This window comes from Corvus brachyrhynchos, unplaced genomic scaffold, assembly GCF_000691975.1.
Source record: "Corvus brachyrhynchos isolate BGI_N302 unplaced genomic scaffold, ASM69197v1 scaffold32, whole genome shotgun sequence".
NCBI classification, from domain to species: Eukaryota; Metazoa; Chordata; class Aves; order Passeriformes; family Corvidae; genus Corvus; species Corvus brachyrhynchos.
This window is the reverse complement of record NW_008237919.1, coordinates 13,959,625-13,967,294: the sequence shown is the minus strand read 5'-3', so window position 1 is coordinate 13,967,294 and position 7,670 is coordinate 13,959,625.

The window sequence follows — 7,670 nt, the reverse complement described above, 5'->3', positions numbered from 1 at the left end:
GAGCTCCTTTTAGAAATTCTGCTTTGTCAAATTAGTTAAAAAATGACTTTTTAGTAAAGGGCCATTCAGCTCATATTTCTGCTGCACGTGTACAAACTCTGTTCTATAAATGCTTGTTGATGTTTGTTAACTTTTACCACACAAGGAGGAATTTTCTGATGCTGCAGGAAACAATGCTGGACTCGTACACTTTTTACAGAGAACTGAATGGGGACAGAAAGTCAGACTTCTGTACTCCTGTTCTTTTAATAGTGCTTGCTCTATTATCTCAGGTTTTGCTCCAAAGCGAAATAAAATGCAGAAATGAAAGGAAAATAATTTTGGGGGAAGGGAAGTTTACTGAAGATTGATTATTTTTAGGTTGCCTTTCCTTAAATTCTGTTGAAGTGATTGAGAAGGGTCTGAGGCAATGCAGCACTTAATCTTTTTCTTTTGTCTGGTCTGCTCTTACACTTTCAAATAAATGGTCGTGCAACTACCTAGTAAAGAAACTATGCATACTTTGTATTCTGTGAAGTTGTGTTCCAGGCTCCTCTCTGTCCAGTAAATCTTTGCATAGAACACTCAGCCAAGTTTTAATGAACTGTGTCGAGTCAGTTATTAGGCTTTCATCTCTTCACTGATTACTGTTTTACCACCTGCTTTCCCACTGCATTTCCCACAAATTCTAGTTCCTGAAGTATGCAGGAGAGTTTTCTAAGTTTTCTTTTCTCCCTTCTCCCTTCCTGTGCCGTGTAATTCCTCTTGCTTTAGGCTGTCTGTCAGATAACGTATCTCTTATTGTCTTGGTCTTCTGTTTCAGAACAGAAAATAAATTTGTTGGAGAAATTACATAATGTTGTATACTTAAAACTTCCCAATGGGCCAAGCAATGCAGTTTGTTTTAGTTCTGTTTGTTTCTTTTTAATGAACATGCATAAAGCTCTACATTACTCAAATTTATGATTAAACACAGAATAACAATTTTTATTTTTCAACAAAATGGAGAATTGTGAAGGAAAACAGAAAAAGACCTTCAGTGAAGAAATAGTGATAACTGTAGAAAATAGCATAGTCCTACTCTCTACAAGTATGGGTTTTCTCCAGTATGTATAATGTAATTAAAGTAGTACAAACACAGAAGTTGGTGATCCTATTCTCCAAACTGTAATGTGAACATCTTGGTCAGGTAAATTGTGGTTCATGACAGAGTATTCTGTTAATGAAGATCTTGCTTCTATGGCAGATGTACAGTTGGGAAGCAGAGAAGCAGTAGCAGAAACCTTTTTGAGGGAGATCTTTGTGTAGTCACTGTTTCTACAGGAAGAGTGAAGCAGCGTAGTTCTTTGCCTAGGCTGTTTTGTTGAATTGTTGAGGAAGTTAAAAATACTGCTTCTAAGTGTCACACGATTCTTTAGATGATTTCCCCCCCCCCCCCCCTCCCCCCCAGTGTTCTGATGTGGTCATAATGATGTTGAATTAGTTAATCTTTTCTGTTTTGTTAGACAGAAGTTGCAATTAGCTTCTGTTAGAACAGGTGGTTGATGCTAATAGAGTTCAGAAATATAGATCTGTTTAAGACAGAAGAAATTATGGGCACAGTTTTGGTCATTTGTTTTGTTGAAAAAAAACCAACCAACAAAAAAATCCCACAGCAACAAAAAATGTTTTTCCCAAAGCCTTTGATTCAGTTTAGAGGACTGTCTCTGAGTTTTGCTTGAGCGATTTCTTTTGCTGTTCTCTTCTCTTTTGGATAAAGTTGATAACCTCTGTGTTTAGCTTCAGCTGGTCAATAGTTCCCTTCCTTCCCTCTGCTGCCTGCAGCTTTCCCACTAATGCAGGGTCGTACTGTGGGTTTGAAGCTGGAGCTATGTGAAGGGCTTTGTAAGGCTCTTGCCTCTGTTGAGAGTGTGTGAACAAATATTGAGACAAGTGTGACTTGCACAAGTTTTCTAGTTATTAGAAGGTCTAGTAACCAGAAATTAGAAAAAATAAGTTACTGACTTTGAAAAATTAATACTTCATGGCATTGATAATTACTAGAGGAGATATAGCGTTGCTGCCTTGTGGACTAATTTGGACCCTGGACTTGAAGAATCTGCATTGTTTTGAGATTTTTTTATGAATTAGCATCTGATCAAGGAGGTAGTTTCCCTGCCTAAGAAACTCCATCAGTTTAGATGCAGTAGAAGCAGCTCTGTGTAGCTTTATCTTAAAACATATGCTTGTCCAGCTTGTGGGAACAGCAAATTGCATGCTTTTCTGGTGATTTGTCTCATTTTGGTAATTTCATATCGTGGTAGAGAGCTTGGTGGAGCTTGATGTTCTGAAGACTAATACTGACTTTTAAAAGGAAGGCTTCTGTAGAGTGTTGAATCCTGTAAATGCAGCATGTGAAGTTCGGGAAATGGTGTTCATAATAGGCCACTGATTACCAGCAGATATGTTAAAAGCGTTTTATTCAGAGTAACTGGTCCTGGATTGTACACAATTGAAATCTGGAGCAGTATTTTGCTATATTTGTTATAAAACAGTGTTTATTTCCATCTGTACTCTACAAGAAGGAAATCTGTTGCAGATGTAACATGTAGAGTAGCATAAGAAGCCTCTTGAGAACAGCTAAGACTGCTTGACAGATGGTAAGAGGCATTTGGGAAGTAAGATTTTCATTTTGAGGAAATAGCTTGGACTTCTGGTGCTAGGAGAGGAATAAATAAACCTCGTTTTCTTCACATTTTTAATTGTGGATGTAAGGTTTTATCTGAGCTTGTTCCCTCAGCACAGGGTACAGCACTGATCATTTATCCTCTAAAAATGCTACATCTGTCTCTCTGGAAGTTCTTAAGGTCACACTGACTTTGACACAGTATGGGAGTGTGTGTATCTCATCTTCCTTTTTTCCATTTAACCATTCATTCATCTGTTTGAAAGTGTTCTCATTGCATCTAAGCTTGAGCTAGCTCATATGCTATCTTTATGTTCAGACATTTTCCAGTGCATTAATCCTGTCACCCAGTGTTGGTGTTGCAGTACTGCAGAAGCTGTTAATCTGACTATTCAGTTGAGATAAGGGAAACCAGCATGTTTCCTTCCAGAGTCATCTTTTTCTTGCCTGCAAACAGAAGCCATGGTATTTTGAAGGTAATTTCAAAAGACCAGTGAGTTTCTTTTGAATAGGCTTGGACTTGGAAGTGCGGGTTTAATACTGGTCATTTAAACATGTGAAAAAAATTTTATTTAATTGAGTATTCTTGCTCAACTTAGGGAAGCATGCTTGTTGTAGGGAGACATTTTTTTGGTTGACAGTTTTAGCTATTTAAGGAATAACACATCAGAAGATAAGTGGGTGTTTTTAGAATTCACATGTTTAAAGCTGATAGTAAGCAGGTGGTCTAGTAAACAGAGTTGGGTACTTGACTGTGGCTTGGGCATTATTTATCTATTCCTAAGAATTCCCAAGGTTTAATAAATTAAAGGATACATTCCACCCCAAAGTAATGAATAACACCCATGGATGGTTCATGTGACTCTTCAACCAGCAGAAGCGTCATTCCAAACCTGGCTTTGTCTCATGTACAGCAGGTCTTTTTCTAACTACCTAAGAGGGCCACGTCTCAGTGATTGGCATATTTTTCCTCAAAAATGTTCTTTAGATGTTGTATTTCTTAGAGATGATTTGGAGAGTTAAGGCAAACAATTTATTGCTTATAACTGGATAGTGATACTTGAAAAGAGAGTCATATTCTTGATACAAGATTTGTGAAAGCAAATTATGGATTTAGTTGGTGTCAAGTTCATGAATTATAAAAGATTCCTGGCTTTATTCTAAACGTGAAGTTTGACATACAAAGATTCGTGAAACATTTGGCCAGGTACGCAGCAAGTTCATTTGCTTGAAATTTCATGTGGAAATTTTTTTATAATTATGGCATCCTTTATGGGCAAAGTGGATACTTTTTTTTAGGTAAAATATGGGTGACATTTGCTTCGATATTGCATTGACCTAATTTTTTAGTTAATATATTCATATTTTGTGGTCTTGCAATCTTTGCAGGTTTTAAAAAGAAGTGTGGTAATGCAGTAAATCTGTGATTAGATACTCCTTAAATGGCACTGAATTGAGAAACTTGAAACAGTAGTTTCCCTGGTCTGGTTGCAGTGTAGTAGAAAAGATGACTTGGTATGAGGATACGTGGTGACGCATATAAGCTCTTTTCAGTACTCAATAGCATATTTTTTCTTTCTTTCTTGCATGTTTGATTCTAGTGTAAATAGCTGCTTATGGGTCACTGTTTTTTCTTTGAACCAGGCCATGGCATGGTTTGTCTCTGCAGGGGATGAAAATACTGTAGAGTGTATGACTGGAGTTAGGGAAGAATACTGTTCACGGCCACATGAAGCTTTCAGAATAAATCCCAAGTTTGCCACCCCCTGTGCAAGCTGTTCCTTCCAGTCTTGTCTCAGAGGTGGCTGCCCGAGAGACCTGCAATGTGTGTGGGGACGGGTGGTGGAGAGGAGCAGGGTAGGAGTTTTGTTCTTTGTGCGGTGGGATGCTGGTGCTGCCAGGAGAAGAGGAGGCAGTTTATTTGCAGTGGAGGTTTTGGTGCAACTTGTGAACCTTTATGCTGCCATAGTCGAATACTGTTCTTTAGCACAGAAGGGATAGCTAGGATATTGTTTAGGCATTAAAGCAGTGAGTCTGCATAAACTGCAGTTTGTTGTTTGTCAGCTGTGGGACTCACATACAGCAGCACCATACTGTACCAGGAGAGCAGGTTTCCTATTGTTCCTCACTGGAGAACTAGTCTGGGAGAGGGACTGAAACATACTAGAGTTTGTCTGAAACTCTAAATACATCGCAAATACAAAATCAAATATTTAACATGGCTGTAGAAGGTCTCCTTCCTTGCATGACTTTACCTTTGTCTAATAAGAGCTCTCTTACAAGGCTTTTGATGTAATCAGAGTTCTTGTGATATTTCTTTCAGTACTTTTTCCAGTGGAAAGCAATCACAAGAACAAGTTTATTTGTGTCTCTGAACGGAACTGAGCCAGTTTAGATATCCATTTAGAGCAGTGCAATTGATTACATAATGCAAGGAAAATGTTTTGGTCTAAACAGATGTGTTATGGCAATGCATATAATGCAGTCTGTATTACTTGGGCCTGACTTCTAAGAGTGAACCACTTTTTATTCTCCCTCATCCCCACCCTCACATGTGCAGTATGGAAATGAGGCAGCTTACCTGCTTGATGGAGTAATTTATTTGTTCTTAGGCAGTTTACCGTGGGTGCATCTCCTGCTTTACAGATGGGCACAGATAATCCTTGTGCTTCCTGTGTAGGAACATGTCAGTCGTGCCGACTCCTTGCCATCCACACCATGGCTGCTGAACGTGAAACTGCATTTGTGTGCTTTACTGAACGCTGCCTCCATAGAGTTACAACTGGGAGCTAAACTAAATGTAAATTGTAGGAGTGGTGCTGGGTGGAGGTGGTGTGAACCCCCGGAACTGCTTTGTTTCAGGCTGTGGTCATTTCCAGGTGAAGAGTACCTGTGAAGTCAACCAAGTGCTCTTTTCCCCCGAGTAGGTGGATGTATAATTCAATTTTTTTGGTAGAAGTTGAATACTCTGAGTAATGTTAGTGTTATCTTTTTTCCACAAGTCTTGGAAGCTGCTCTACTGCACTTTTTGAGGGACTATTGGACACTCAAGATTACTGGATTTTTTTACAAAGAAGACTGGGTAACTTTAAAAAAAGGATATGTATTTTAAGTACTTGAAACATGATGATTCTATTAATGCATAGTCCATGCAGAAATATGGAATAAGGTATCCAAAGACATCAGATTGGTACCTAAGGGAAGTGTTAACTTTTTCTAGTATACCAGTTCTAGAAACAGAGGAGTTGTTCTGAGTTGAAACATTAACAAGATGAAAGTGACAAGACTTGGAAGTGGCACAGCTGTTGCTCCTTTTTTTTTTTTTTGAGGTTTTTTTTTTTGAGTGTTTGAGTAATTATGAATATGTTTAATCCACGTCTGCAGGAAACATAGTTTGTCTAGATGCAGAGTTAAATAAAATAAAAGCTTAAGTATTATTTGTTGAAGATGTCAAATAACAGCTAGCGTGATTGAGAGGGAAAACTGCAAAGAAGTTCTGTAGACTTGGGCCATAAATAGGCATCAGCTTGGTGTAAATTCATTGTTTCTAATAGCTTGTTCTCCTTCTGGACAATATTGCCACGTGGAGATATTATATACCAGCTAAACTTGGTTAATAGTCTGCACTGTAAACCTGGGACAAATGGAAAGAAAATTTGGCTTTGACTCATCTCAGTGGGTTTGTTACATGTACTATACAGCCACCATACATTTATTGTGGGTATAGTGTGCCAGACAATATAATTTTGGAAAACGTTAAATATTGCTAGTATGACTGTACAGTTGAGTAACTGATTATGCTGCAGCAGAAGATAATGCAGGCATGCGCTCTTCTCTTAATGCTCATTATTCTTAAAGCTCTCTTTCCTCTTTGGGAGGTGAAGAGAGAGGTCTCTGCAACAGGAGAAGTCATTTTGGTCTTGTATTGGGGAGCCAAAGGTCAAGGTCTACAAGAAGAAATTTCTGTATCAATATTAGTTTTTAGGCTTGCATATTTTCCAGCTCTCCTGATGGCTGATCATGAATGATTCTCTGAATAAGAAATCTGCTCCTCTGCTCTTTCCATTTCTTATGGGGGACCTTACAATGCTTTGTGCTTCTGTTATATTGCCTTCTGATTTTTGTCCCTGATAATACACTTTTCCAATTCAGACAATGTCACAAAAGTTATGGTAATGTGAAGGACAGGGAAAGGAGGAGGATTGAGGAATACTGTTAAATTCTTACCTAAAGTAGCAGATAGGGTTAATTTAGTGTCACTGAACATCTGGCCATGCTTTTTGTAGCTGACATCTAACATAATTGAAGTGGATGTAATGTGCACATTACTAATGGAGAGGTATCTTTTGTGAGTGAAGACCACTTGCATCACTTTCCTAACCTAATGACATCTTCTCTGCCAATGTTGAGATGGCCTTTTTGCTTCTCTTCAGTCCATTTTTTCTGTGTAATTAGGAAGGTGAGGGCCTCCTTCTTGCTAGCTTTATTGAGGAAAAGACATCTGGGATTACTGCTTTTTCTTGTGAGATATGACCTGTCTGCTTTGTCTGCTGTTCCAACTACATTACCTGTTCCAATTTCACTGGATACTTACCATCTGTCTTCTGCCTTGGTCTCCTACAAAAATCACCATTAAAGTGCTGAAGGGAATTTTCTGTCTGATTTCTTGTAGCTCTAGGCACCATCTGACTAACTGTGACTTAGCTTTTTCAGGGGAGTATAGTTTTAGAAGAGGATATGATCAATTAATATTGATACGGAAATTGCTTCTTGTAGACCTTGTTCCCAATACAAGACCTGAATGACCCTTATATTCTGTCCAGTTAGGTCAGACACTGTGAAGGACTACTAGCCTGGAGGAGGGTTTATTTTTTTCTCTTCCTGAAGTGATGTGCTTGCCCGTGTTACTCAGGCATTGGTGTGTGCTGTCTGGATGTGATACATGGGCGTGTGGTATCTGCTTTACTGCAAGGACTTGCTGAACCTGTAGAACATAATTTGCATGTGTACATGTATATATTTGTAT